The following is a 21,167-nucleotide window of genomic DNA, read 5'->3' as shown; positions in this document are numbered from 1 at the left end:
GTGACCCTGGGCAAGTCACTTAACCTTCATTGCCTGCCCAAAAAAAATAAAAAATAAAAAGGGGAAAGTAAAGGTAGAATCCACTTATCCAAAAGGGGAAAGTAAAGATAGAATACATTGATCACAGAAAGAAACCTGAAAGGAAAAATACTTGTGTGTCATTGCCAAAACCCAGAGCTCCTATGTCAAAGAGAATATAGTATAAGCATCCAGAAAGAAGTACTGCAAGTACCAACAAACCACAGTTGGGACTACACATGACCTGGCAGCTTCTACTTAACATGAAAGAAGATCTTGGAATACAATATTCCAGAAGGCAAAACATATAGGCTTTCAGCCAAAAATAACTTATTCTGCAAAAATGAGTATAATCCTACAGGGGGAAAATGTATTTTTAATGGAATATCAGACTTTTAAATATTTATAGTGCAGGGACAACAAAAGCTAAATAGAAACTTTCAAATACAAGTATGAAAGTCAAAAGAAACCGAGAAAGGTAAATTGCAAGGGTTGTATAATGATCAAATACTAATATTTTAATAGAGACAAATGAAAGGAGCTAGGGGAGTATGAGGAATGATTTTTAAGAGGGGAATGAGAAGGGATGGTAAAAGTAATACACTAGTTTTACTAGTGTAAAAGGAGGAAGAAGGGTGGAACCTGCTATTTCTCACCATTGGAGTATATAAGAGTATACAACATGGAGGAAGAGCTGGTAGGAGTATCAGATGAACCTCACTCCTAGCTGAAACAGACAAAAAGCAAAACAAAACAAAACAAAAAAACAAACAAAAGGTTGAACACAAACAGCTGACTTTGTATAGAAATATATCAAATGAAATAGAGAAACAAGTCAGGAAAAGAAGGTGAGGATTAAGAAGGAGACTAATTACCAGGAGATAATTGCATAAGCAAAACAAAATCCCTGCTCCTAGAGGCAGGATTTATGTATATTGAAAAGAACAGAACCATAACTACTTATACAAGGACAACACTCTTGAGACTTACATATTCTGATCTTTGTGTGAAGACCAACAAAGTCTCTAAAGGATTTATGATGAAGCATGCACTCACCTTCTAATAGAGAGGTAAGGGACTCAAGGTGCAGAGACATTTTGGGATATTGCCAATGTGTAGATTCATTTTACATAAAGATGCTTTTGTGTTAAAAGGGTGGTTTTTTTCCTTCCTTTCTCTTGGTTTTAATGGGGAAGGGGATAGAGTCAGCAATAGTAATGCCCCAAAAATAGGGCCACTGAAATGTGTGTGTGTGGCAATTGGGGTTAAGTGACTTGCCCAGGGTAACACAGCTAGTAAGTAAGTGTCTGAGTCCAGATTTGAACTCAGGTCCTCCTGACTCCAGGGCCAGTGCTCTAGCCACTGCACCACCTAGCTACCCCTGAAATATGTTTTTAAATGCACAGAAGAAATAAGAAAGAAGTTTAAAAGGAAGCATAGACATGAAGGTGGTTTTGAAAGAAATGTTTTGAATTTATTACACACGTTTTTAAAAAATGCAAATAGTATTGTAGGAAGTACATGTGAGTAGAGTGTTTTTGCCTGTGTACCTTATAGATTTGCCCACATGTGGCTCACAGGGAACCATGAATTGATATCTCTGGAGTTTTCTCCCCCTACCCTTCTCCAAGGAGGAGCAGGCAACATAGGAAGTTGTGTCCAGGAATTGACCATTCTTTTCTCAGAGAGAAGGTGTACAAGACTAGAAATACATCTATGTGTTCCCTTAAATATTATTAGTTTAGGGAAAGTAATTTTTAGATTCAAGTTGCATTCCTGACTGTTATTTCTTAGTAGGGGAGGAGGGTCCCTAACCGATATATCCTAAGTTTGATACCCTACCCTGCAGAAAATAGTTTCACAGTGAACACATGTAACAAATAAATGAATTTATTCAAACAGAAAATATACATCTTCTCAACCCTTCAGAATGAAGCGAGGTTGGAAATGTGTGTCTTCTATTTTGAAATTAGAAGCCAGAAGACCAGGATCTCTTTTTTCCAGTTATCAACCAAACTTATCTCCTCACAAAAATATGGAGAACCAAGTCATAAATCTGGAACAGTGAAGATAGGCCCCATATAAATGGCCTTTGGGGCTTAGATTACAGTATGACATGGAGGTTCACAGTTTCTTATAATTATGCTTGTGCCTTGCTATGAATATAGAAATGCTTTTTTCATATTTAAGCTTAGAATTTGAAAAAAATTAAAAATTATTTAATAGAGATCAGAAGATAGGTATAAGTTTGGTTGTTGGTGTCCTCACTTCTTAAAAATAATAATATTATAAATTAAACTGATTTACCAATATCTACATTTTAGACAGACAATGAAGACAAGTATTGCCCTGGATCCAGAAAAGGTTGAACTGAATTTTGAAAAATGGTCAGTATAAAACCCTATTAAGATTTTTTTTCATTGTTCATTTATTCTGTCTTTCTGTGTCTATTTCTCTTTACACAAACACACAACACACACACATATACACACACACAAGGTATAGGGCGGCAAGGAAGACTTGTACCTGTGGCATGAGAGCTTGTTGAGCCCTCTTCAGGGCTGCTCATCTACCTGGCATCCAACTCTCACTTGTGGCCTCAAGAAGCTATAGCATGGATGCCATCAATAGGCAGTAGGCTTCTGCCAGTCGCGGACGACCATGGATCAGTGCCTTGAAGAGCCACAGGCCACAGTGTGGCTGTGCAGTCCGATATGGGAGCTGCAGCTCCTGCCGCAAGGAGGATATAAGAAAACTGCGCTCTTTGTTGCCTGTCGGTTCCTGCATCTCATTAGTTTTTCTTCCTCCCGAGCTTGAAGGCCCATCTCAGCTGCGCGCAAGCTGCTCCTGACTACTGAACTCCATCGGGCGCGGTCCTTGGCCATCTCCTCCCAGCTGCCTGATGTCTATTCTCAGAGCCCTCAAGTCTTGCTTGCATACATCTCTGTAGAGAAGCTGGGGGCGTCCAGCAGGTCTTTGGCCTGAGGCTAAATAGAGTAGGCCTTTAGGAATGCGCCTGTCTTGCATGCTGTGCACATGACCGAGCCAGCGCAGCCGTCTTTGTTTCAGTAGCGTGTAGATGCTCAGAAGTTGCGAGCGTTGGAGCACTTCTGTGTTGGTGATCCTATCTGACCAAGATATGCCAAGGATGCGCCAAAGGCAGCACATGTGGAAGCTGTTAAGCTTCTTCTCGGGCAGGTGGGGCTCGTCAGCCTTGGCAGGCAACTCGCCTCAGGACGGAACCCTGATTTTAAACCTCCGCTGCCTTGCGGCTATACCCATATATGGGAAAGGCTTTGGGAGTTAACCCCAAGGAAAAATCAGGAGTTGGAGTCCCTTAGGCAGTTGGATGTTGGACATCACATCCCTCTGGCAACTCCTGCGGTGGCACTGGTGCCAAACTGTACTGGCTCTGCCTCTCCTTTGGATCCACCAATGTTGCGGAGAGGGAAAACCTGCTGCATGGGCAACAGCTTGTTTTCCATATTGATCCGCCCAGGCCAGCGCCCTGGAGAGGACACCCCAGCTACTCCTATGGGGTAGATATAACACGGGATAAACCATCTCAGCAGCAAAACTAGGGTGAGGAGAACAATAGGCTTCAAACCCATCAGTAAGTTAAAGGACTGTTTACCTCAAGCATGTGAAGACTTTCCCCAGCAGAATGGGAAGATGAGAACAATTTGTCCCAATGTTCATGAAGGCAGCTGAAGCAGGCCCGGTGAAGTACTTAGAGCTTAGTCAGACAGCAAAGATGTCAAGGTTATCCACTGCATCCCTGGCCACCACCAGTGGGCCTGACTTTTGTCTTGCCATTGGACTTTGATGACTCAAGAAGAGTGAGACGGATGATTCTGTGCAATTCTGCCTCACTTAAATCCAATTCACTTGCAAGTCAAAATATCGCTTGTGATGGCATTCAACCTCTTCAAAAGCGAGGACAAACATACACGTACATATACATCATATACACATACACACATAACTCTTATAAAGTGGCTATAGAGTGTTGGACTTGGAATCAGGAATATCTGAATTCAAATCCTAACTAGACATTTACTCTTAGCCTCAGTTACATGATCTGTAAACTGAAGATAATAATAGTGCCTGCCTCACAAAGCTGTTGTGAGGATCAAATGAGGGCACAGAAGTAAAAAGTTTGTAAACCTTAAAGCACTATATAAATAATTGCTATTTCTACTTGGTTTTTTTTTGTTTGTTTTTTAGTGAGGCAATTGGGGTCAAGTGACTTGCCCAGGGTCACACAGCTAGTAAGTGTTAAGTGTCTGAGGCCGGATTTGAACCCAGGTACTCCTGACTCCAGGGCCGTTGCTCTATCCACTGCACCACCTAGCTGCCCCTCTACTTGTTTTTAATCTAATTATTTACATGCTGTCTTCTCCATTAGAATCTCTTGGACTTTTTCCCCCCACTTCACTCTGCATCCGTTTGTATAAGTTTCTCTGAATCTGTCCCTTTTGTCATTTCTTTACTACGCAATAATATTGCACTGCATTAATATACTGTGATTTGTTTAGCCGTTCCCCAATGCATAAAAACACACCTTTTTTTTTTCTTTTTTTTTTTGCAGGGCAACGAGGGCTTAAGTGACTTGCCCAGGGTCACACAGCTAGTAAGCGTCAAGTGTCTGAGGCCGGATTTGAACTCAGGTCCTCCTGAATCCAGGGCCGGTGCTTTATCTACTGCACTACCTGGCTGCCCTAAACATACCCTTTTTAACACCAGTCTCCAGATACCTACTCCAATGCCCTTTATGCTATACTACTGTGGAAGCATATTTAAAACCTCACTTATAGTAAAACTGAAAATATTAAGAAATAATATTTTGCTTCTGGCAGATGAGTCTAAATCAAAGAATATGGTACTAATATTAATATTTTTTTTTCCTCTGACACATTATCCTTCTCTTGTAAATTGTACTTCCAAGGGGGCAGCTAGGTGGCACAGTGGATAAAGCACCAGTCCTGGATTCAGGAGGACCTGAGTTCAATTCTGGCCTCAGATACTTGACGCTTACTAGCTGTGTGACCCTGGGCAAGTCACTTAACCTTCATTGCCCTGCAAAAACAAACAAAAAGTTGTACTTCCACTTACTAAATTATAAATCTAGAACTATTCTATGCCAGAATCTAAGATATAGTGAGGTATTAGTGAACACTGTAATTCTTTCATGTTTAGCATTTCTTTGATACATATGAATAAATTAGCTGTCCCATGCCTGACTTCTATTGTACAATGAATACCTTTTTACTATGGGTGGCAAAAATCAGCCCTGAATGGGCAGCCCCTCCCCCAGCCTAACCTAACTGCTCTACCTGAAACCGCCCAGCACGGAACACCCCACCCCAACCCCCCACCCCCTCACAGTGGGGAGGCACAGGAGAGGCCTGAGGGACGCCTGAGCTTTCTTTGCCCAGCCCCCAGCTCCCAGAGCGCCAGACAGGGGGCTCTGTGGCGGCTCTAGGACTACTAACCAATTAGCTTGATGTATGTGGGGGCTGGGCCCTGTGGTTCCCAAGGAAAGAGGCCTTTTATATATGGGGTAGTTAGACAGTCAGGGGTGACGCTAGAAGAGAAGGGGCTTATAGTTAGAGGACGAGGACGCTAGAAGAAGGGGGCTTTCAGTCAGAAGAAGCATGGGACAGCAAGAGAGAGGAGGAACTGAGGGGGGCTTTTTTTTTTTTCAGTTAGAAGAGGGAGACAGTATGGAAAGAAAGGGAGGACGCTACAAGGATGCTACAGAGACAGAGAGAGGAGCGGAGCAATGAAAGTGAAGGGGGACTGACTGAGAGAAAAGAGGACTGAGAAAGTTGGAGAGAACTGAAGGCAAACCAGTACAAGTGGCATGGCTGCAGGCCTCATTGGCAGCAGCCAGCATACCTTCAGGCTAGAGATGGTAGGAGAGAAAATTTAAAAAGCAGACAAGTCATGTTTTACTTTTGTTATCCTACTTCTCTTGGTATCCTTATCTTTAAGTTTATTCATATAAATAAACCCTGCTTTGATTATTTTTTTAAAAGGCGTTTGCTAAGGGAAGCTAGGTGGCACAGTGGATAGAGCACCAGCCCTGGAGTCAGGAGGACCTGAGTTCAAATCCAACCTCACACACTTGACACCTACTAGCTGTGTGACCCTGGGCAAGTCACTTAACCCCCATTGCCTCAAAAAAAAAAAAAGGCATTTGCTTATCAGTCTGAGAGGCTGTGAGGTTAGAGGCAGGCCCTTCCCTGAGGGAATTTTTAAACCCCCAAGCAGGTAGGCAGCTAATAGCCAGCTATAGCTTTACCAGCTAAAAGAAGTCAGGTAGCCAGGAGTTCCAAAGTCCACAGATGGCAAAGTCCACCAGTTAGCAGCAGTTAATAAAATTATTTTTACATTTGAATGGTGACCGTGGCAGGACATACAACCCAATTATAATTTTTCTTATAGTTATAATTTTTAGCTATAATTTTTCATATAGCTTTTGGTTATAATTTTTCAGATTAGCAGTTATAGTAATAATTTTTTTTTTACACATTATTCTCTTCCCTACACTTTCAGAGAAAACCTTGGACAGGAGACATAACCTAAGAGCCAGGAGTAGGAGAATCTTTTTTTTTTTGCATCAAATAAACGTTTTTATTTATAGTTTTAAGTTCTAATTTTTATCCCTCCTCCTCTCCCTCCCCTCCCCACTCCCTGATCAATAAGCAGATATGGGTTATACATGTATGATTATTTAAAATTACCATATTAGTCATTTTGTACAAGAAAACTTGAATAAAAGAAAATAAATGAAAGTAAAAAATAACATGCTTCAGTCTGTGTTCCATCAATATCAGTTCTTTCTTTGGAGGTAGATGGTATGTTTCATCAATAGTCCTTTGGGATTGTCTTGGATCATTGTACTGTTGAGAATAGCTGTCATTCACAGTTCTTCATCAAACAATACTGCTGTCTCTGTGTACAACATTCTCTTGGTTCTGTTCACTATACATCAGTTCATACAGGTCTTTCCAGGTCTTTCTGAAATCATCCTGCTTGTCATTTCTTATAGCACAATAATATTCCATCACCATCACATACCACAGCTTGTTTAGCCATTCCCCAATTGCTGGACATTCCTTTGACTTAGGAGTAGGAGAATTTTAAGAAGTATGAGAAAAGGTTCTTAACTTCCCTCATTAGAGGCAGGCTCCTCAGAACAGAATTTGGTCCATATGCCTGGGTAAAGAACAGAGGGTACACAGTACCTCAGCTTTTTAAAGCCCAGCCTTAGTTCCTCTTGGTTAGATAAGTGTTAAAACACTTATTATTTTATATACAATTGGGAGTTTGAAAATAAGTTTTATTTCTTCATTTTGGTCAAAATTTCCCTACCGCCCTTTATTCTGAGAATATTCCCTACCCCAAGCCTTGAGGTTTAGCATTTTGGACCTTTGTCAATGGATTTCAGTTCCAAAAATATTCCATGGCTTTGGTGAAAATGTTACTAGGTTTAGAAATCTCTTGCATCTTCAGAGTAAAGTTTATAAAATCTGTCAATATTATCTCATTCGATCTTAACAAAAATCCTGGGAGGTACGGTGGGCAGGGATTATGGTCTCTGTTTAGCAGGTGACAAAACTGAGACTCAAAGAAGCTTGCTCAGAGTTACAAACTTAGAAAGCGGCCGAATTGAGTCACATCCCGATCTCCTGATATCAAGTCTACTGCTCTATTCATTAGAAGTTCAGCTGTAAAAACCCTAGCAATTCATTTCCTAACCCCGCAATGAGAGAATTTAAGATTCCATTCAGTTGGAGGCAGCTAGGTGGCACAATGTATAAAGCACCAGTCCTGGATTCAGGAGGACGTGAGTTCAAATCCGACCTCAGACACTTGATACTTACTAGCTGTGTAACTGGACAAGTCACTTAACCCTCATTTCCCCCCAACCCCCCCCCCCAAAAAGATTCCATTCAGTTGCAGTTTACCAATATTACAATATAGAATTACAAAAGTCCCTTCCATCAAAGAGAAATTCTGAGGGGGAAAAAAGAGAGGCATTTCTCTGTGAACAGTTGTATATATTAGAATTGGGCTCCAAGTCAGGATGGATTTCCGTAGCATAAATATTCTCTGTATGTATAATGTCATTAGAACAATAGGAATTAGAACTCTACTCATCTGCCATATTGTACATGTGTGAAGAAGGTATGACACACTCTTAGCTAATGCTAAAATAGATCCTGCTGCTTTTCAACTTAATTCAACAATAAATAATTGCCTATTAGTACCAAGCATTACGCTAGGCACTTAAGATACAGAAACAAACAAACCAAAAAAATGGGACAATCTCTGGCTTCCAAGGGCTTCCATTTTCCTGGGAGTTGGGGGTCAGGTATGCAAGTCAGTAAACACAGGCAGTCATTTCACGAATGACCTAAGACAATCACAAAAGTCCTTATGAAGGAGGTGACTCCTGAGTTGTGTTTTGAAGGAAGCTAAGGATCTTATTCTGGAGTAGAGAATTGTTTCATTTATTTTACTGTCCCCAAATCTCTCCACAAAAAACCAACCAACCAACCAAAAATCACTTCCAAAGAGCTTGTGAAAAATTTGTCCAAGTCACCAGTGTTGTAACCCAAGCTGATAAAAAAAATCCTTCCCTACACATGTCAGGTCATGAGGGACACAAGGGAGAAAAAAAAAGGAAGAGAAGCAGTAAGTGCAGGAAGACTTGGTACAATTGTATCTTCTTTTCTTAGTTTAAATCCTATTTCACTGATAGGTTTTGTGCCTAATATGTATCCAAAAAAAAAGATTCCTCCTGATTGATTTCTATTTTACGTGTCTTGCCTGCAGAGTGGATAATTTAAGCTTGGAGGCTGGTAGTATTACAGAGTGTTCAGGCTTGTTTACAAGTTAGTTTGACATTGGACCCTTGAAATTTTCAAGTGTCAAGGAACCAGTTGCTAAATTGTGACTAACCAAAACTAAAAATATAATAGAAGGGCAAAAAAAAAAAAAAAGGCCAGGAATGGAAAAGAGGGGGTAGGAAGAACAATTTTAAAGTAATCTCATCAAGAAATTTTAAACAAAGCTTAGTTTTTTAAATCTTCATAATGGCTGAAAATTTCTTCCATTTATTATCCATCTTGTGCACTTTACTGCAACATGTAAACAGATGCCCTGTAATAGGCTACTCAGTCCATCCATTTTGGGGAAGAGGAGGAAAAACAACATGTCGAAGTCATTCTTAGAGAAAAAAAACAAGTCCTGAAAATTTTATTAACAAATAATTGGGGGCAGCTAGGTGGTACAGTAGATAAAGCACTGGCCCTGGATTCAGGAGGACTTGAGTTCAAATCCAGCTTAGACCCTTGATACTTACTAGCTGTGTGACCTTGGGCAAGTCACTTAACCCTCATTGCCCTGCCAAAAAAAACCACAAAGACAAATAATTGAATAAACCATATGTTCAAATTTTAGAATAGACATTGCTGGGGCAGCTAGATGGCACAGTGGATAGAGCACTGGCCCTGGAGTCAGGAGTACCTGAGTTCAAATCCGGCCTCAGACACTTAACACTTACTAGCTGTGTGACCCTAGGCAAGTCACTTAACCCCAATTGCCTCACTAAAAAAAAAAAAAAGAAAAGAATAGACATTGCTATCCTATCTGCAAAGCCCAAATTAATAAATCAGAGAACTAAAGGTGAGGAAGAGGAGGAGGTAATTCATTTTTTTTCACTTTAAGGTAAACCTCAAACTGCTTTTCTAATCATCAATTGTTATAGTATTTGTGTGGGAAGATTTCTGAACAATTTTGATTGTCCAAATTTTATTTTTTAATTTTGGGCTTTTTAAACTCTTTTTTGGGGGCGGGGGGAGGGCAGGGCAATGAGGGTTAAGTGATTTGCCCAGGGTCACACAGCTAGTGAGTGTCAAGTGTCTGAGGTCAGATTTGAACTCAGGTCCTCCTGAATCCAGGGCCAGTTCTTTATCCACTGGGTTACCTAGCTGCCCCCTGACTTTTTAAATTCTTAACAAACATAAAATAAAATGGATGTTAGGGGCAGCTAGATGGCGCAGTGGATAGAGCACCGGCCCTGGATTCAGGAATACCTGAGTTCGAATCCGGCCTCAGACATTTAACACTAGCTGTGTGACCCTGGGCAAGTCACTTAACCCCAATTGCCTCACCAAAAAAAAAAAAAGTTAAAAAAAAATAAAATGGATATTTCTATATATACAGTATAAAGGAAGACTATATAAGAAACTACAAATTTGTATTATGTATAGCTTACTTTTCTCTTAAATACATAATAAACTTAATATGTAACTTTCCAAGTTGTCCTACTGGTCTGTATTTCTTTATGGGCTTCTTTCTATTCTCTTTGTGAAAAAATGATGGAATTTGGCAGATGCCCAGGGGTCCCACTTGATTGATTTAGTATTGTTTGAATTGGGTGAGAATGAGAAACTAAGTGCCTACTTAAGGATGATTGGATGGGGACCACACCTGGCTAGCCCTGAGTGACTTGTTCTCAGAGGCAGAGTACTACTGACATCAGCAAGAGACCACTCTCAACCAATCCACTTGAAGGACCTCCCCTTTCAGGAAGGGAGAGAGGAACTAGGAAGTGGACACTTGCAGAGGGAAGAAGCCTTTTTGGTAAGGAAGAGGCGAGTGGGGAGAGAGGGAGAACAGGAGTCCCCCTTGTCGTTTGGGACATCGGCTTGGTGGTGAGAGATTTCATGTGGGCTGTTAGGAAAGGAAAGGCTTCCCTCTCTCTGGCTATACTGAATAGATCCAAGATTTAATAAATCTTTAAAAGCCTAAACTCTTGCTGAATTTATCAGTGATTTTAGTCAGCTTCTCCACCAAGACTTGGGGGGTGGGGGGGAGGCAGATTAGAACACACATTTAGATTTTAAACAACACGTCTTCAGGGTATGTGATTTTTTTCTTTCTTTTTTGCTAATCTATCTCTAAAACTTTCATCCCTTCCATCAACCCCTACCATTGAAGGGGAAAAGGAAGGGAGGAAAAATAATGCCCTTGTAAAAGATGTGAATAGTCAAACAATACAAATTCCTACATTGGTTATGTCTGAAAATGTATCTTATTCTGTAGCTTGGATCCACCACTTCTCTGTCAATAGGTGGGGTTGCAGGCTTCATCCTAAATCCTCCAGAATCAGGGTTAGGCATTGCACTCCTCAGAGTTCCTAAGTCTTTCAAAGATGTTTTTTATTTAGTGGTGTTACTGTTTATATATTGTTCTCATGATTTTACTCACTTTACTATGTACCAGTTCATACAATTCTTCCTAGTCTTCCCTGAAACTTTCCATTTCATCATTTTTTTACAGGTCAATAATCAATAATTTATTAAGTACCCACTATGTGCCAGACACTCTGATAGGCTCTGGAAATACAAGTACAAATAATGAAATAATCCTTACATTCAATGAGCTTACATTCTTACCGGGGAGAAAACAACTATGCAAAAATTACACAGCATAAATATAAAGTTTGTAAATACAAATATGTAAAACATAATTTTAAAGAAAGGGTAGCAGTTGGGGAATCAGGAAATGCAAATAGAGATTGCATCTTAAAAGGAGAGAGGAACTTTGAGATGAAGGTAAGGAAAAAATGGATTCTAGGCATGAGGAATAGTGGAGACAAAGGCAGGAAGAGTTGGAGTGCTTCATGAGGAACAAAGAGAAGGTCACTTTTGCTAGATCACACCAATGAAGCTGGAAAGCTAGGATGGGGGCAGACTGTGTAGAGATTTAAAAGCTAAACAGTTTATAACATATGCTAGAGGCAATAGAAAGACTGGAGTTTTTTGAGTAGGAATGGTACGCGGTCAGATCTTCAGGAAAATTACCTTGACGGGATTGTGTAAGATAGATTGAAATGGGGAGAGACTTGAGACAGCAAGACCAATAAGGGGGCTGTTGCAATAATATTGCATTTCATTAATATATCATTTGTTTAGCTATTCCCCAATTGATTGGTACCCCATTAGTTTTTGGGGTTTTGCTATAACAAAAAGTTTTGTTATAAATATTTTTGCATATATGGGTCCTTTTCCTCTTTCTCTTTGATCTCTTTATGGTATAGGCCTTGTAGTGGTATCTCTAGGTCCAAGAATATACAGTATAATGAATTTTATTTCTTGCCCAGTTAAAAGTAAAACAACACTATCTTATAGCCAAACCATGAATCCTGATAATCTAGTTTTTTAAAATGGAAAATATGGACAGCGATAGTAATAAGAAGAATAGCAATAATAATGATAGCTAGAACTTTACAAAAAAAAAGCTTTAAGCTTTGTAAAGTAGTCCTTTACGTATGTTATGTCATTTCATTCTCACAGCAACCCTGGTGAGGTAGGTACTATTATTATCCCCATATTTAGCCTATAAGTAGCAGACTGTGAGGTCACACAGATGTGCAAAGAGAAAGCCAGGTTACTTTGGTCAGGGATTATCATCCTACTTTCAGTGAAGGAAGAAACCTTCTAGGGAGCAAGAAGAGTGAGGAAGTGTTTGACCATTGTACATAAATATATGTGTGTCTGTATGTATAAAATTTGAAAATTCTGTTGATAGATTAGGGAATAAATTGTACTTTCATTATAATTGTCCAAATAAATGGTTGTTATATTTTGCTGGATGCTACCTGTTCAACTGATTTTTACTGTTTTCAGAAGAGGGAAAAAAGAATACTCTCTCAGAAGAGAAGTCACTGTAACAACATATATTAAAAAAAAAACATGCTAGCTCCTGTATTTTTCTTTTATACAAATGTCTAGCTGTCTTTTGCTTTTATGTCATCTACACTTCCTTACATATCTTTTCCTCTTTCCCAGAAAGCTGCCCTTTACAACAAAGAGTACAAAAGAGAAAGAAAAAACAGTTCAATAAAACTTGTCTAGACATCAATCAAGTCTGACATGGTATGAGCGTTCCGTATCCATAGTCCCTCTACTTTGTAATGAATAGAGAGAGGGAGGTTCATTTTCATAGTTCTTCTTCGGGGGCAAACTGAGTTATTAGAATTTCACAGCATTCCTTTATTAAATTTTTTTTAATTATTTTTTGCAGGGCAATGGGGGTTAAGTGACTTGCCCAGGGTCACACAGCTAGTAAATGTCAAGTGTTTGAGACCGGATTTGAACTCAGGTCCTCCTGAATCCAGGGCCGGTGTTTTATCCACTGTGCCACCTAGCTGCCCCCACAACATTCCTTTTAAAATTTTTTTGAGGTTCTTTTCATTTACATTATTAAAATGGTTGTTTTGTTGTTGTTTTCTTCACATTCTCCATTTAGTACAGAAAATAACATCCCATTACATTCATGCACTTCAGTTTGCTTAGTCCTTCTCCAATCAGCGGGCATCTCCTTTGATTCCACTATAAAAAATGTTCTACCAATTTTAATGAAAACAAGAGGGGAAAAATATCTCACTTGCCCTTCTTCATCTTTTCTCTTCAAATTTTTCTGTTCACATTTGAACATAGATCCTCCCTAAAGCTTCCATCTAACCTTGTGGAGGTCTTCCTATAGGTACTTTTAAATTGCCTGGGTACCAGTGCAACACCAGAGTTATCTATCGATTAGCCTTCCCTCTTACCACATGACTGTTCCACTTCCTTTTCCATTTGTATCATCATATGGTACAGCCTATTTCAACTCTGATTCCTTTGAATGCTGTGGCATTGCAAAATTCACATCCATACAGCATCCCCAGGCTTTATGTGTTGCTTTTAAAGATTTTTTTTTTTTAATGTCAGGGATCAGTTTTCAATTGCTAAAAAATCTGCACAGTTTTCCAAATGTAATCTGGTATGTATCCTTATTACAATTCAAATCTGGAAACAGCCCATTGTCCTTTTGCTACTCGAATTCCATTTTAATACTGTCAACTCAACAAACTAGCCATCGAACTACATATCATTGTCTGGACGATAGGTAGTTTTTACCCATAGAATGTTTTCCTACATGGATTGTGTGAGAAACAAGTATTTTTCTCTTGTATTTAATAACTAATTATTGAATCAGAACCAAGGTTTTTCCCCTTTTCTACTTCCTCATCCAGAAACCAACCATTGTGGGAAATCTCTTTCAAAGATGTACCCAGGCCAAGATCTTATCAGACAGTATTCTAAATTCTAAGTTTGGGCTAACACATCATGTTTCCTCAGATAGGTCTGGGGAATTGTTGGTTCTCTCTTTTGTCAGACGGGTGATAGAGAAATTGATAAGTCTATGTGCCCAAGACTTGGGTTACCCAAGTCACATACCCCAAGATGCTAATTGTAATATAGTCCAGCCTCTCATTATAATATTCATTTTCTCATTGTTATCCAACCAGAATTGATTACTGCTACCTACTCTTTGAAAGGCATATAAACTGTGAGCCCATTGCCATGAAGAGTCTTTGGTCTAAGAGAGATGGCCAAATGACCATCCTTTTTTATTAACATATGTGCTGGCTTTATTAATAAAATGATTTAATAACCCAGGAGCTATGTCTCTCAGAACTTTTTTAATCATCAAAATTGTTAGGCTGATCTTTTTTAAGTAATCATGGATCTCGTTGAAAAGAGCCTGAGTTGTTCTAGGAATACGTGCATCTGGATGACCTCACTATCTATAGGTAACTAAGCATCTAGGTAGCATGATGGAGAGAGCACTATACCTGGAGTCAGGAACACAATTTCAAATCCAGATGCACTAACTTAACTGTGTGACCCTGGTCACACTTAACTTTTGTTTGCTTCAGTTCCCTCACCTTTGAAATGGGGATAATAAGAGTACATACTGCCCACTGTCATTGTGGGGAACAAATGAGGTAATATTTGCAAAGTGCTTTCTTTGCAAGGATTAAAATGCTATTTAAATGCTAGCTATTATTACCTTTAGCAGGGTCCTGATATTTAAAAAAAATATTTTTATAACTGTATTCCAGTATAATTGACTTCCTTTGTGATCCTGTGTATCTTTTTTTTCTGAATTTAGAAAGACTTTCTCAGGTGAGAAGTAGTAGCTAGGCTTCAGCATACTGTCAGAAGAATCCATGACAGAAAAGGTCAAGAAACCCTGATCTACAGGGAATCCATCCTACATTTGGGATTCATGCAGAATATCCTCTACGAAAAAGATTACACCTTTGATAAAAATCTATCTCCCTGATTTATATCTCAAATAATTATCAAAGGGTATCAAAAATCTTTGAATCAAATATCACTAATACAATTTGATACTCAAAATATATATATGGAATTCATACACATTAAGAGTCATTCCTCAATTCACTAAAAGGATATGAAAAGTTTTCAAATGAACAGCAAATTATGAATGACCATATGAAAATATGCTCCAAATCATTATAATAAGAGAAATGCAAATTCAAATATGATTTTACCTTATAACCTGCAAAGTTGCAAAGATGACAAAAAATGAAAAACAGTGTTGGAGAGCTATGAAAAGACAAGAACACTAATACATTGTGAGAGGAAATGGGGATTGGTCTCCTCTCAGTCCAGATCTGTTTGAGGAAAAGGTCTCCTTCTCCACCCCCTACCTCCTCCTGCAAACAAAATCACATGGTTCAGGGAAACCCTGAGCTGGTCGCAATTAGGTACACTCCTGAGCTGTATCCATATAAGGGAGGAATTGAAGAACTGTCCCTGTATCACCTCCCCCATTGGTTAAGAAATACTGAGTTCTGATTAGCTAGTTTTTGCGCATGGATTATAACCCTTGAGTAATCGGGTCAATGATGAAAAAGGGGACTAGGGGATAAAATGGGCCTACTAGCCTCCATTTTAGGTCACCCACCAGCTGCACAAGGGGTGGCCCATTCTCGAGAGAATGACGTCCTTTTACACATGACCACCTCTGAGTTCCAGAAAATTATTGTAGGACTGATTTTCCTCGCACATTGATATTGGAACTGTGGATTGGTTCAACTCTTCAAGAAAACAATGTGAATTATATAAGAAAGGTAATTACACAATCATAACTTTTGACCCAGCAATCCATGTTTAACTAAGCATATAGCCCAAGGACAGTGGACAAAAAAGATAAGAAACAAGATTCCAACATAAACCAAAATACTCATTCATAGCAGCACTCTTTGTTGTATCAACTAAGCACTGATAACTACAAATTTACTAAGAACTAACTGATTCCCACTTAACTCCCTCTTCCCAGGCCAATGAATTGCCTGAGCATAGCCAATCTTTGTCAATTCCAGACTCATGATCAACTTATGGACCTTCCCCCACCTTACTCCTTGAACTTTATGTTATTAAGGTTAAAAGGTCCTTCTACATTAAGTAGTTTCTATTTAGAGTAAAATAGTGTCTATACTTAACTCAGAGAAGTTCTATAGTTTCTTTTGTCAAAGGTTAATTTACATTAAGTACTTAGTAGTTTCTGTAAGTGAGTGACCGGGAGCAGTCTTTTGGTTCCCTTGGTTCTGTTACCCCATAAAAACCCTGTCTTCGGTTCCCATCTTTGGGTATTCCTAGCTTCTTGCCTTTCGATACCACAAGCTATAGTTCCTCTGACCCAATTAAAGACCTTATTTTCTCTTATATTGATCGTTTCCTTAATTTCCAGGTTAACACCACAAAGTAGACACCCACTGATAGGAAAATGACTAAATATTCAGTGATATACAAATAACATGGAATGTCATTGTGCAGTAAGGAATGATGAAGAACTGAAAAGAACTTACGAAGCTTTATGTGAACTGAGGCAGAGTGAAATAAGTAGAACCAGAGAAATATACACAATGAATATAACAATGCAAATTAAAAGAAAACTAACTCTGAGTAAATGAAAACAAAACAATAATGGTCCAAAAACAAATAATGAAACATTACTATTAGGAGAAAAGTGGGGGACAATGAGGGCAGAATGTTGCATATGTTATCATATATGATCACTGTATCTACTGTTTTTGCTTAACTGTTTTTCCTTTGTTACAAGGGAGAATTCAATACCAGAATGGTGATGGTATATCCAGAAATGTTATTGACATAAAAGCAAAAAGAATCACTGAGTATTTTTTTAATTAAAAAACTATTAGTGGTTCATTGAAGTCATTTCTTTGGTTGTATTTATCAAAGATTCCTCTTGTATAATCCTCACATATCCATGAGAAACTCCTTGTTGAAGGTAAGTTACTAAGACTTTTGCTCTGAGTTAAAATATTTTTGCTAATCAATACAAAATAAATGCAGTGTAGTCTTGTTTGCTCTGTACCTACCAGTGTATTGTTGTATGACTACGAAGCAGTGGAGAGAATTCTTTTCAGAAGTCAATCTGTTCTTTTTTCATGTTTTCATAAAGGATACCCTGAATATACAAGTAAAATATTCTTTTAAATAATTTTTTAATATGAGGAAGTAGACATACAGTTTATCAGTTACTGATATTCTTTTGTGTGTGTGTGTGTGTGTGTGTGTGTGTGTGTGTGTGTGTGTGTGTGTGTGTATGTTTAACTTATTCTTTTGCTATCTTTTCCTACCTAAGGGATAATGTAAGGTTGTAAAGATTGGGTAATTTTCAGCATGTTTCCTTGTACTTGGTCTGGTCCAGTCACTCTTCCCAGAATTATTTTAAGTGCTCTTTCTACTCCTTAGACCAGCATGTCAGGGACTGAGGTGTTGAATTTGAATATAGTAGATTCTCTGCCACTGATAATGAAATAAATAGTTATAGAAATGTTAACAATTTGTTCCATTATCAATCTCTTTGTTATTTTCTCACCAGTTTCATTTGTGATCTTCAGTGGTTCAGTTGGGTCTCATGCTAAGCTGTTTGTAGAATTATTTTTTTCTTCTGCTTTTTGATGTTTTACAAGGTAATACTGATCATAGTATTTTATTGTCTTCTTTTAGCTTTGTGTCCCAACCCATTATTGCCCTCTTTCTCTATGAGGATCAAGGGTCTATTCTCTAATTTTGGTTTTTTGGATCTTTCAGCCTTCTTATTGTGGTAAATGTTAAACTTTTTTTTTCTTTTAACTTTTGTAAGAAATGAAAGTCAGTGATTTTTGCTTTTTTCTGTTTTCTAGCTTTTGTCATCAACGACGCACCTTGAATAAATAGGTCAGATTTAAGCCATCACAGTTGTTCCCAGTCTTGTCAGACTAGCCTTTCTTATGTTTTAAATTTATTTTTATTCTAAACTTAAACACCAAATAAAATATATATATATGAAAATAAAGATTTTTATATATACATATATGTCAGAAAAAAGAAAATTGTTCCATTAAACTGTCGTTCTTTTTTTAGGTTCAGCCAAGTCCTGACCCCATTTGGTGTTTTCTTGGCAGAGATATTGGAGTGGTTTGCCATTTCTTTCTCCAGTTTGACATGGGATTTAGGACATATCAAGGAATTAAGGGACTATTAAACTGGCCAACTAGATATCAGGACAGACACACCTAAGAAGTAAGGATATGTAAAATTCTATAGGAGGAAAGTCAGTTAGGCATGGCTACTACCTGAGTTAGGGAGACAGAGACAACTCCTGAGGTCAGAACTATCATTCTAATAAGAAAAGAAAAGAAAATCCCCCTGACTCTCAGGAATCTTGCCCCACCTCAACCCCAAAAGGAATTTTCCATTGTCAGGCAGTCACCCCATCTATCCTCTATAAAAGCTTTGACCTTTCTTCTGTTCCAGGAGGAAGATGTCTCTAAGCCACCTCCAACCCCTTTTAACTTCCCTCTTGGTCACTTTCTCTAGCAATCAAATAAAAGACCATTTTATTTTAATTAAACTGTGTGCAAGGGATGTAAGTCTTTACAGAGGAATACCTAAGGACCCCCACTACCTATTTTCCATGGCAGGCTCATTTTACAGATAAGGACATTGGGCAAATAGGGTTAAATGACTTGCCCAAGGTCACATAACTAGTAAGTGTCTGATGTTGGATTTTAACCCGGGATGAGTTTTTCTGACTGCAGGGCCTGGACTCCATCTAAATACACCAGGCTTTTGTAACCTTTTCTACTTGTGACCCCTTTTCACCCAAGAAATTTTTACTCGACCCCGGGGATATAGGTATATAAAATAAGTATATATAACCTTTTACTGTTGCCAATTTTTTTTTTTTGCAATTCCCACATTCAGTTATGCAACCCCATATGGGTCATGACCCACAGTTTGAAAAGCTTTGCACTACACTACCACCTAGCTGCTCTATCACGAGAATAATACTTCTACTACCTCTCTTAGAGGGTTGTTGTGAAGTTCAAATAAAATGACATGATAGATAGATAGATAGACAGATAGATAGATAGATAAATGGGACTTAGTAAGTGCTCACTGTGTGCTAGGCTTTATGCTAAGGACTATAGATAAAAATACAAGCTGTACAGTCCCTCAAAAAGCTTATATTCTAATGGGGAAAGACAATAGATAAAAAGGGAGTTGGAAAATAGGAAGAGATGGGAAGAAGTGGCTAGTTCAGAGATGACTTGGGAAGTGAAGTGAAGACCTAGATCTTGGCAAAAGCTGTATATGCAACACAAAAATTTGTAAACTTTAAAGTGCTACAAAATCTCAATGATCATTACCACCATCACTGCCACCAGTCTGGACAGTTTGCCTGGACTTTCCTGCTGTGTCTCTCTGCTTCCATTTTTACCTCCTTCAATACATTTTTTACACCATCCCCAGAGCAACCTTTTTTTTTTCTTTTGCGGGGCAATGAGGGTTAAGTGAATTGCCCAGGGTCACACAGCTAGTAAGTGTCAAGTATCTGAGGCTGGATTTGAACTCAGGTCCTCCTGAATCCAGGGCTGGTGGTTTATCTACTGTTCCACCTAGCTACCTCTAGAGCAACCATTCTTTTTTTCTTTCTTTCTTTTTTTTTTTTGCAGGGCAATGAGGGTTAAGTGACTTGCCGAAGGTCACACAGCTAGTAAGTGTCAAGTGTCAGAGACTGGATTTGAACTCAGGTGCTCCTGAATTCAGGGCCCGTGTTTGATCCACTGCACCACCTAGCTGCCCCCTACAGCAACCATTCTTAATCCTTTATGTTACTCCTCTCCTCAAAAACCTTCAGTGGCTCCATTACTATTTACTGATGAAATTTTCCTAGCTCTCTTTCTGGCCTCCAAAGTCTTCCACAATTTGGTACCCCTCTAGCTTTCCGGTCATATATTTTACTCCCCTCCAGACTGTGGGAGCAAAGTCCTTGCAATGTCCTCCTCTTCCCACCCAAACTTCAAAGCCCAATTTTAATGCTATCTTCTCAGCAAAGCCTACCAGATTCCCTCAGGTTATTTATGACTTCTGGAAGACCTCACAAAATGCTTTACTTATGTTTCTCTTTTACCCTTGTTATGTTAATAGGATTGTTGTTGCAAATATAAAAGCACTAAGTAAATTCCATTAACATACTTATAATGTAAAAGTGTTCACTTTGTATGTATATGTGTTTTGCCTCCCTACTCTAAGGTAAGCTCCTTGAAGGTAAGGGTCACCTGTGTACTGGGGGCCAGCACCTAGTAAAATGAAGGGGTTAGTTAAAAGACAATCTGTTGTTTCTTACAGGTCTAAATCTATGACCCTGGGCTCTGTCCTCTAGCAGGTAGGTGGCCAGGTGGATAATCTGCCATGGCCGGAGTCAGAGACTCATCTTCCTGAGTAAAAATATGGCCTCAGATACCTACTAGCTATATCTCTAGGGATGTTATTTAACCCTATTTGCCTCAGTTTCCTCATCTGTAACATGAGCTGGAGAAGAAAATGGCAGACCACTCCAGCATCTTTGCCAAGAAAACCCAAAATGGGGTCACGAAAGGTCTGACTCAACTGAAAAATGGCTAAACAACAATAAAATGCTCGGTGCTGGGTGGTGACTTAATAAATGCTGTGGAGTTGTTGAATGGAATACCTAAGGATCTAGAGCTGAAAGAGGCCAGGGAAGTTATCAAGTAAGGCCTGCATTTTAGAGATAAGGAAGCTCAGGTAGGGTCCTAGACTCACCCCAAATCACACACGTATATGAATGGGAAAAGGAGAGGCAACACAACCACTGTGGGGAAATGTTGTACAATGGATTCCCATTCTGCTAGTGTTCTTGCTGTATTAGATGATCTATGGAGAGGTCCCTTCTAA

At 38.9% G+C, this 21,167-nt stretch overlaps 1 protein-coding gene across 2 annotated transcripts in view; it reads right to left on the bottom strand.

The window, feature by feature from the left end:
• Window positions 1–21,167, bottom strand: part of MYLK4 (myosin light chain kinase family member 4) — a 165,272-nt gene that overhangs the window by 133,922 nt on the left and 10,183 nt on the right. The gene's annotated exons all lie outside the window — the stretch shown is intronic.

Source organism: Dromiciops gliroides, chromosome 1 (genome assembly GCF_019393635.1).
Source record: "Dromiciops gliroides isolate mDroGli1 chromosome 1, mDroGli1.pri, whole genome shotgun sequence".
Taxonomy (NCBI): Eukaryota; Metazoa; Chordata; class Mammalia; order Microbiotheria; family Microbiotheriidae; genus Dromiciops; species Dromiciops gliroides.
The sequence above is the reverse complement of the archived record's forward strand: the minus strand, read 5'-3'. Positions and strand labels throughout refer to the sequence as shown.